Raw genomic sequence first — 9,699 nt, 5'->3', positions numbered from 1 at the left:
GCAGACTCCCTGCTGAGCAGGGAGCCCGATGCGGGACTCGATCCCGGGACTCCAGGATCATGACCTGAGCCGAAGGCAGTCGCTTAACCAACTGAGCCACCCAGGCGCCCCAACATAGAGGTAATTTTTAAATGCATTCCAATGACTTTGTATGCATATTATTTCCAGATAATTCTATTTTTCAGAATGTTTTATCATTCAAAAATTCAAACATGATGGGAAGGAAGTATCCAGGCTAAAATATCTTGATTTATAAGAAATGCATTATTTGGTCACTCAGTTGACTAAAATATCTCAGATACACCTGGTCTTCATCCACGGTTCCTGAAAATGCATCAGAGCCGTAAGGTGAAATGAGTGTCTTGTTATTAACCTTGTTATTAATGACTCTTAGACCTCACCCAAGGGTGCAGGCTGGTTGCCAGGACAACCACGTGATCAGAGGGTTAGAACTTTCCGGTCCCCACTCCTTATCACCTCCAGGGAGAAGGGTGAAGGTTGAAACAGTCAATGGCCAATGACTTAGTCAATCATGACCATGTAATGGAGCCTCCATAAAACCCAAGAGGACAGCTTCTTGGTCCTTTTCAGAGAGCTTCCACGCTTGGGGAATCGGAATGCTTCCACGTGCCATCAAGCCACACCCCAAGTTCCACAAGCACGGAAGCTCCTTGGCTGGGGACCTCACCCTAAGTATCCCTTCATCTGGCTGATTCCTATCCTTTATCACGTCCTTAAATAAGCCGGTGAACCTTGAGTGTTTCCCAGAGTTCTGTGAGCCACTCTAGCAAATGAGTCGAACCTAAGGAGGGGGTGGTCGGAACCTCCAAGCTGTAGCAGGCAGGTTAGAAGCACAGGTGAGAGCCCGGGGCTTCCCAATGGCCTCTGAAGTGGGGGGTGAGGAGCAGTCGTGCAGAACCAAACCCTTAACCTAGGGGATGCGATGCTGTCTCCTGGTGGACAGTGTCAGAACTGACTTGAATTCCCAGACACCCTGCTGGTGTCCGAAAAGCACTTGGTGTGCGGGATGCCCATCCCACGCTGTAATTGGGTCTAGGAACTCAAAAAACTGGCAAAATCCAAAACCAGAAGACGACGACAGGGGAAAGCTTCAAAATGTTTAAAAAAAAAAAAAAAATTTTTTTTTATTACAAGGAAACTTAAAACTGATGACAAATTTTTAAGATTCATTTGAGAGAGAGTGTATGTTGTGCGAGTGAGCGGCAAGGGGGGCAGAGGGAGAGAGAATCCTGAATGAAGCAGGCTCCCCACTGAGTGCAGATTCCCAGCTCCAGGCTCGATCCCAGGACCCCGAGGTCATGACCTGAGCCAAAACCAAGAGCCGGCCACTTAACCAACTGAGCCACCCAGGTACCCCTGATGACTGAAATCTTAAAGAAACTTTCCTAAATGATCAATAATTTTAAAAAATTTTTTCATTCAACCATCCTAGAGGAAAGACTGGATTATCTTTCTATTCTCTTTACAGCAAACTATGTTCCAAGAGTACTGTGATGGGAAGAGATGATCAATTAGCCAGAGTAGGCAACCCAAAACATAGGGGGAGAGTACTATAAAGCTGTGCCAAGAATAGAAAGGGATTGTAGGATTTTTCTGGGTTTTGACTTCTTTATGGTTTTATGAGGTTTTTAAAACTTATAAGCTGTTATGACTCTTTTCATCCTAATTTTCACTTTGCTAGCCAATTTTGTATTATTTTTCTTAAAGAGGGCATTCCAAATTGTACAAGTTTCAAGCCCCAGGAAATCTGGCTCCTCCCAGCTGACCACTTCCTTCTCTTCAGCCTGCCTCGCCCTTGGAAGGTTCACCTTTGAGATAAGGGACAGGGGGAGTGGCCGCCATGCCAGACCCCCCCTCCCCCTTACCTTATCTCCCCCCGGGCACACCGCCACCCATCCCAAGCCTTTCCACCTCAAAGACCTTCCTGAACATCTCTCCAAAAATACTTCAAAACAGTACAGGGATGAGTCACAGAGGACCCAAATTTCTAAAAAAAATACACTTTGCAAAATGGACCATCTCCTACCAACCCCTCCCCAAAAAGGCATTTGCTTCTTAAAGATTTTCCAAAATGTGGGCCCAAGATTTTAGTTAGGTAACTGTCCTCTAAATAAATTTTAAAAGCCAATGAAGAAGGGCGCCTGGGTGGCTCAGTCGGTTGGGCATCTGCCTTCAGCTCGGGTCATGATCTCGGGGTCCTGGGATCGAGCCCTGCATTGGGCTCTCTGCTCTGTGGGGAGCCTGTTTCTCCCTCTGCCTGCCACTCCCCCTGCTTGTGTTTCTCTCTCTCTCATTCTCTGTCAAATTAAAAAAAAAAAAAAAAAAAAGCCAAAGAAGAACACATAACCAGACCACGGTCCTTTTACCCAACGTGACCTTATCCCATGATCAAATTTATAGGTTTTTCTCCTCATGATGTGGAAGGTGAACACTCCACTTTAAGTTTTTTAGTGGTTACCTTTACTTTTTTATTATTTTTAAAAAAGATTTGATTTATTTGCCAGAGAGAGAGAGAAAACACAAGCAGGGGGGAGGGGCAGAGGGAGAAGCAGACTCCCGGATGAGCAGGGAGCCCGATGGGGGACTCGATCCTGGGAGTCCAGGATCATGACCTGGACATGAAGGCAGACGCTTAACCAACTGAACCACCCAGTCATCCCCCTTTATTTTAAAAAAAAACACACACACACACACTGCTACCTGCATTATTGTCAATGTCGAAAATAAAACAGGATATCCCTGCTTTGTAAGATGAAAAGGCTTTTACTGCCCCCCCCCCACTTCCTCCGCCTCCCCCACCACCCACTTCTCAGCTTCATCCGTGTAACCTGAGCCCAGATTTATTATTCATGGCAGCGTTATTGGATAACTGGGTGTTTTTTTTTAATTTTCACTACATACTTTCCCTTTTGAGAATCATTTACATTTGAATTTTTATCTACAACTGAATTTATAACTATTTAGACTTACATTTACATTTGAACAATTTCAGTGCAACACTGGTTATTTTGTATCACAAGTTTTCCCTTCCTGAGTCATTCCCAGTAATCTTTGAGCAGATCAGAATGTATCTTTGAAAAAGTTTTATGCAAGAAAAATTCACTGATGGGGACGCCTGGGTGGCTCAGTCAGTTAAGCGGCTGCCTTCGGCCCGGGTCATGATCCCAGGGTCCTGGGATCGAGTCCCACATCAGGCTCCTTGCTCAGCAGGGAGCCTGCTTCTCTCTCTCTCTCCCTCTGCTTGTGCTCTGTCAAATAAATAAAATCTTTAAAAAAAAAAAAAAGAAAAGGAAAAATTCACTGATGTTCTATCGGGAAGATTTCAAGTTACAGGTAGCAGGAAAAAAATAAAAAAAGGGAAGCTCAAATGGCCTTCCAACAGTAAAGAGTCATGGCTCAATGAAGTCCAAAGGCAGGGCAAGCTCCCACCAAAGGCAACGTGCTGATCCATCGTCTCTGTACCGTCAGAAAACATCGTTCTGTTGCCCTCACACATTAACACCACTTAAGCGTGATGGTTTCATTTCTGGTTACAACCACTCACACCCGAACTCTATGCCTTGGCTCCACAGTCTTCCGGCAATGTTGTAGGGGAGCCTAAAACCATCCTGCAGTTTCCTTCTTTGTAAGTACGCTTCCCCCCTTCTGTCTGTAGGTTACTATATTCTTGAAATTTAAAAATGGCACCAGCAAACACTTGCCCTTTTCCCCTCATTTCACCTAATGCAAAATGATGAGCTTGTTCGCCACACAAATGCAGCTGGGGTCCTTTTCCAGCTCAGAGAGACGTTTTTCCATGGTCTGACTACTGTTTCCATGATTTGTTTTCGGTAGCTTCTTCAGGAGCAATGCTTACTTAGATCACAGCACTAACTTAACCTTCTGCAGTGTAAACGTTGCTCTTCGTGGATCCTAATGGGAGTTTTAAAATTCTGCAAATGGGGAGCCTGGGTGGCTCAGTCAGTTAAGCATCTGACTCTTGATTTCAGCTCAGGTCCTGATCTCAGGGTCAGGAGATCGAGCCCCGTGTCAGGTTCCACGCTGAGCATGGAGTCTGCTTGAGATTCTGTCTCTCCCTCTATCCCTTGCCCCCACACTCTATCCCTTATATATATAGTTTGCTTAAAAAAATAAAAATAAAGCACTTTCCCTACATTTAAAATAAAGTAAAAATAAAATTTCCGTGAGTGCATTTAGTACCATTACAGTTTCTTCCTCTCCACTCATGCATCTTGCTTCATCTGCCTCCCAACCAGCTAGTTTTCAGTTTGGTCAACTGCCTTATCTCATGTGTCAATCACTATGTCAGAGTCTGTCTTGAGATTTATTAAAAACTGCACAAAGCAGATTTGACCTGAAATTTACTCTAGTTTCTGTAATTAACCTTTCTCAAAATTATATTTTCCTCTGCCTCAAAAATTATATTCCTGCCACCCCCCCCATACCACACCACTTATTTTATTTTGGCAATGGGTTGTTTGGGTTTTCTTTTTTAATTTAAACGATCATACCCAGGCCCAATTTCCCCCCAGAACAGGACGGCTGGTCTCCACAGGACGCTGTTGAGTTTGGTGGTTTGTCCAGCTCTAAGCTTGTAAGGGAGAGGGCTGAGCCATTATAAATGCATCACCATTCGTGGTGGGAACTTCATCTCTGCAAGTCTGCTTCTCTGTGAGGCAACCGGTGGTTCTGGGATCTCATTTCTGTGCAAGATTCTCTGTCTGGCAAGGCTTCTGCTCCAGACAGATGGGGTGCTGCCCACTGCGCCAGGGAGGATGGCTGCAGAGCCAGGGAGAAGCCCTGCTGAATCCGAGCACGTGCACGCCACACGTGTCCTCGGGCTGCCCAGTTCTGCTGCCCCCAGATCCTGCTGCTCCTGCAGGAGGCCTCACCCACCCCCTGCTCCCAAATCCACTGAGCCCACAGCAGGTCCTCTTCCTTAACAGTGGCTCGCAGCCCTGCCCTCAGGAGATGGTGATGAGTCAGCCCCATTCAGTGTTCCCAGATTTCTTCGCTAGTCACCTGCACCGGACCCGCGACTGGAGGGAGGAGAGGAGGAGGGAGCGCTGGGGTTCTGGCCACATCTCCCCTGCAGGCCTCCGACAATCCCGTGTCACTGTTCTATTTAAGAATTCCCGTTCTTCGGTGGTCAGCCGTTCTTTCTATAAAAAATGTTGCATTAAGTTTTCTCCCTCACGTTGTTGAGTTTTTTTTTTCCTTCTGTCTGGAGGTTCTCGTGGTCTGTGCATGTTTAAAAATGACATGTAGCTGGTCGTGTGGCTTCCCCTAGTGCGGCAGAAGGTTCCTTTTCTCACTGGATTCCTTCCTGAACGGGAAAGGCCATTATGTTCTCTATCCCATGAGCAAAGCCTGGTCACTGGCAGGCTTCACTCCAGGATGAGAAGTCAGGGAAATCGCCTGCAGGCTGAAAAGCCTCCGTAAGACAGAGGAAAAAAAGCTTTACTTGGGGTGCAGGCACATACCCAGGGAGCCCCAATTCTCCCCAGAGACCACCATCTCTGTAAAGAAATATTCGCCTGAGGGTAAAATGCTATCAACCGCCTGCTTCCAAAGAAGGGAGAGAAGGCCAGAGGGAGAGGACACTGGGGCACAGCGGCCCCCACAAGGGCGAATTCCCCGCGTCTGCAGCGCGGTCCACACTCACCCACCCTCAGGCCGCCGTCCCCAGCCCAGCCCACCCCGCTGCCTCCACACCCTCATTCTGCCCTATCTGCGGACAAGCTTCCAATTCCTCGTTTCTTCCCTAAGTCTTTCCAACTCTCCTCTACTGACGGTCGCCTCCCAGTGCCCGCTGGCATCCCCCATGACTTCCTGTCCTATCGTCTGCTGGGCGTTCAGGGGGCGTGGGGGACTGAGGACAGTGTGCTCGCCTACGTCCACGACTGGGGTCACTCCCGGCAAAGCCTCACCGAACCCGAGAGGTCGATCCTTCAGGCTTCTGTTAACAGTTTTCAGTACAGCTCCCTGAGAAATTCAGTTTCTTGAACCTACAGGCTGGTCTTCAGAGGGTAAAAATGGTCTGCAGACAACACGGTTCTGCTTTGGAAGCAACTACGCACGATCATAAACTCGGGGCTTAGCACACAAGGACGCAGTTCGGCCCTTCTACAAATAACAGGGTTGAAAATCAACTTAAATCTTCTCAGTGGGAAGAGAACACATGCACACCTCAGAACCCTCAAGACGGCATTCAAGCCACAGATTCGACCACGTGACAGGTAAGCACCATCTCTCCACCCGACTCCCAACAGGAAAGCAGATCCAAGTCTCGGGGCCACTCATAAGACAATATAGGTACTTTATCCTGAACCATGTTACAGTATGGACAGACCTGGAAAACGGAATCAAGCTACCACATGGAAGAACCTACTAAGCGAGAGAAGCCAGACACAAAAAGCCACACACTATGCGATTCCATTTACATGGATGTTTGGAGCAGGAACATCCACAGACACACCAGGGAGATCCGTGGTCGCCAGGGGCCGGGGAAAATGACCACTACTGGGGGACAGGGTTTCCTTCTGAGGTGATAAAAACGTTCTAGGGGAGCCGGGCTGGCTCAGTCAGTACAACATATGACTCTTGATCTCAGGGTTGTGAGTTCAAGCCCCATGCTGGGTTGGAGATTACTTAAAAATAAAATCTTAAAAAAATTCTGGGGTGCCTGGGTGGCTCAGATGGTCAAGCCTCCGACTCTTGGTTTCGGCTCAGGCCATTATCTCAGGGTCCTGGGATCGAGCCCCTCTCCCCTGCCCTCTGCTCCTGCCCGTCCTTGGGCGGGGGGGGGGGGGGGGGGGGGGGGGGGGCGGTGCACGCACACTCGCGCGCACTCTCAAATAAATCTTTCTTAAAAAGTTCTAAAATTAGGTAGTGGTGGTGGCTACACAACTTTGTGAATATACTAAACCACTTTAAAAGGGCGACTACTATGTTAGGTGAGTCACAGTTCAATTTTTAACAAAAGATTAGGTACTTCATCACCAAATCAGTCCCAAGGGTCACGATCCCTGACTCCTGTAATACCTTTGTCGGATCAAACATTCCTTCAAGAACAGAAGGGCCTCTGATACAGCAAACGAAATCATTTCTGAATCTAAGAAGCTACCAGGCTACTCTCAAAAAACAAACAAAACAAAAACAAAACAAAACAAAACCCTTTGAGTAAAAATGGAGGAGGAGAGAGAGAGGAGCAGCGTAGGAAGCTTCTTGAATGGTTACAAAAATGTGTCTTTCAGTGGGAGGCAGAAAAGGGTAATTTGTGAGAACCCAGGAGACTGAGCCCACCTACTGTAAAATAGGCAAGGATTCCTAAAAATGTGGTTCATGCTGGTACTGATAGAGCAACGACCTGAGAAAGAGAACAAAGTTTTCTTAGATTTGTTCAGTAGTCCTTGCTGATTACATCCACTCAAGTGGCTCGGGTTTATTTTTTCCTACAAAGTTTCAGCAGCCTTAGGACACTGAACAGTATTTTTGTGCTGAATAATAAATCAGGTTATTGTGGATGCCCAGAACCACAGAAATGTAAAGAGACCGTCTAAAAATAGAGCATGGCATTTCAAGGAAACCTGTTCACAAAAACTGAATCTCAAAAGAACAAGTCGGAAGACTGCTACAGGGCTGCCCGATTTCTTCACAGGCAGCCCTGGTCTCAAATAGCCCCCAAACAGGATGTCTGGCTACAATTAGAAGCAATCTGAGAAATCTGACCTCCTTCGCATAAAAAAAGAAAAACAAAATGTTGGAGACACACAAGTATGTGAAAATCACTGGTCTTATGATAATTACATTTATCACAAAAGCTATTTTGAAACATATAATCCACCTTCAGCGACAGGGTGATGATATGCACTTGGTCCTCACAGGACAGAGCTGATCAAAGATACAAAGCTTTTAGAGTAATGACATCAAGGCAGACCTGCAAATTTGAAATTTAATGTGACCAAACTGCTGATTCCGCACTTACCTGCTCTCTGGTAAATACACACATAGGAGACTACCGAACGGACCTAAGGAGGGAGAGCTAGGCTCCCTTCTAGGGACTACTACTGCCTCTCCACCAGCCAGAGCGGTACTGTGATGAGTCCCTGTCTCGTGTGACACGAGGGGGGCGGGGGGGGGGCAGTTCGGTCTGTGGGTTCTCACAGCTCCTGTTTTCTGCCTCCTACTGAAAACAAGACTCAGCCTTGAATATATATTCTCTGGTTACACGGTTGTATACATAATATGATTAAGAGGGAAGAATTAAAACGCCTACTGGACTAGTCACAAAGTGAGTACTTCAGGGTGGAATCCAAACCAGCCGTCTGAAAGGGAGACTCCTAGATCCTGTCGCGGGTTCTTGAATACTTTTATAGAGTGTCACTTTCTTTCCCACCCTGCCCTTTTCCTTTACTGAATTTTCATACAATGAGTTTGCTATAACCATCACCGGATATACTAACAACAAAAAAAAAGTTACAGCTGGATCCTGTATTGGTCTCAGCTGCAGCTAAAGTTAAAAATGTTTAAGGCCTATAGGAAAGGGAGGAGGGAGGGGGAGGGAGGGGGGATAAAGAGGGGAGGGAAGAAGAGGGAAGGAGGAGGAGGAGGAAGGAGGGGGGACTCATTCCTAAGAGATTTCAGGTTTGTTCTTCATCCAAGGACCTGGCAGCAAAAGCTGCTCTTTTGTATTATGTAAATAAAGTTTGTCTTACTAAATTTTCCAATTCTGAAACTTGTTTCTTTATAAAGCCATGGCCACATATTAAAATAAAATTCTTAATCACCTCCATATGAGGGTAGGTCTAACAAACCACTGTGTATGTTTCTTCCAAGTTCACCCACGCACATATTCCATTGATATCTGAGCCACTTAGTAACTACTTTTGGTTACTGGTCTAATCCACATTTACCAAAGAACAAGAAAAATGAATGTGACTTTGACCTTGAATCGAGTAGACGATTTTAACATATTTATAATTTCAAGAAATGATATTAAAGAAACCAAAGCACCTCTCTCTTCTGTTTACACATGTAACCTAGATTACAGGATGCAAATGATATGAGGCAATCGGTCTGGACGCTTCAAGAAAAGTCACCATCACCCCCCCAAAAAACAATTGTTTTAAAGAGGAGACATAACTAAATACAAGGTGTAAACCCTGACTAGAGCCTAGATAAGAAAAACCGATATAAAACTTTTGGGGGAAAGCAGAATTGGGACTGTATGTGGACGGATATCACAGAATTACTGCTGGTTGTCTTCAGCATGGCAGGGCCGTGGTTATGAGGAAAATGTCCTTAGCAGATGAATGCTGACTATTTAGGGATAAAGTGTTATGACGTATGTAACTTTTTTTTTTTTGAAAGATTTTATTTGACAGAGAGAGACACAGCAAGAGAGGGAACACAAGCAGGGGGAGTGGGAAAGGGAGAAGCAGGCTTCCGCGGAGCAGGGAGCCCGATGCGGGGCTCGATCCCAGGACCCTGGGATCATGACCTGAGCTGAAGGCAGACGCTTAACCGACTGAGCCACCCAGGCGCCCCTGACGTATGTAACTTAACTTTCAAATGATCCGCACCCTACCCGCCAAAAAAAATTACAGTTTATATGTATGTAGAGATAAAGCAAATGTGGCAACATTTTAGCAACTGGTGAATTAAGGTGACATATGG

The 9,699-nt window shown here is 46.2% G+C and overlaps 1 long non-coding RNA gene across 1 annotated transcript in view; it reads right to left on the bottom strand.

The window, feature by feature from the left end:
• LOC145721487 (uncharacterized) overlaps nt 1-9,426 on the bottom strand; it is a 41,563-nt gene extending 32,137 nt beyond the window's left edge. Inside the window, exon 1 of the long non-coding RNA XR_014145185.1 lies at nt 8,009-9,426. This is a non-coding gene — a long non-coding RNA (uncharacterized LOC145721487). The remainder of the gene's footprint in view (nt 1-8,008) is intronic.
• Between the last annotated feature and the right edge of the window lie 273 nt (nt 9,427-9,699).

Source organism: Leptonychotes weddellii, chromosome 5 (genome assembly GCF_054177405.1).
Source record: "Leptonychotes weddellii isolate Sample4059 chromosome 5, ASM5417740v2, whole genome shotgun sequence".
Lineage (NCBI taxonomy): Eukaryota > Metazoa > Chordata > Mammalia > Carnivora > Phocidae > Leptonychotes > Leptonychotes weddellii.
This window is presented reverse-complemented; position numbering and strand designations above follow the sequence as displayed.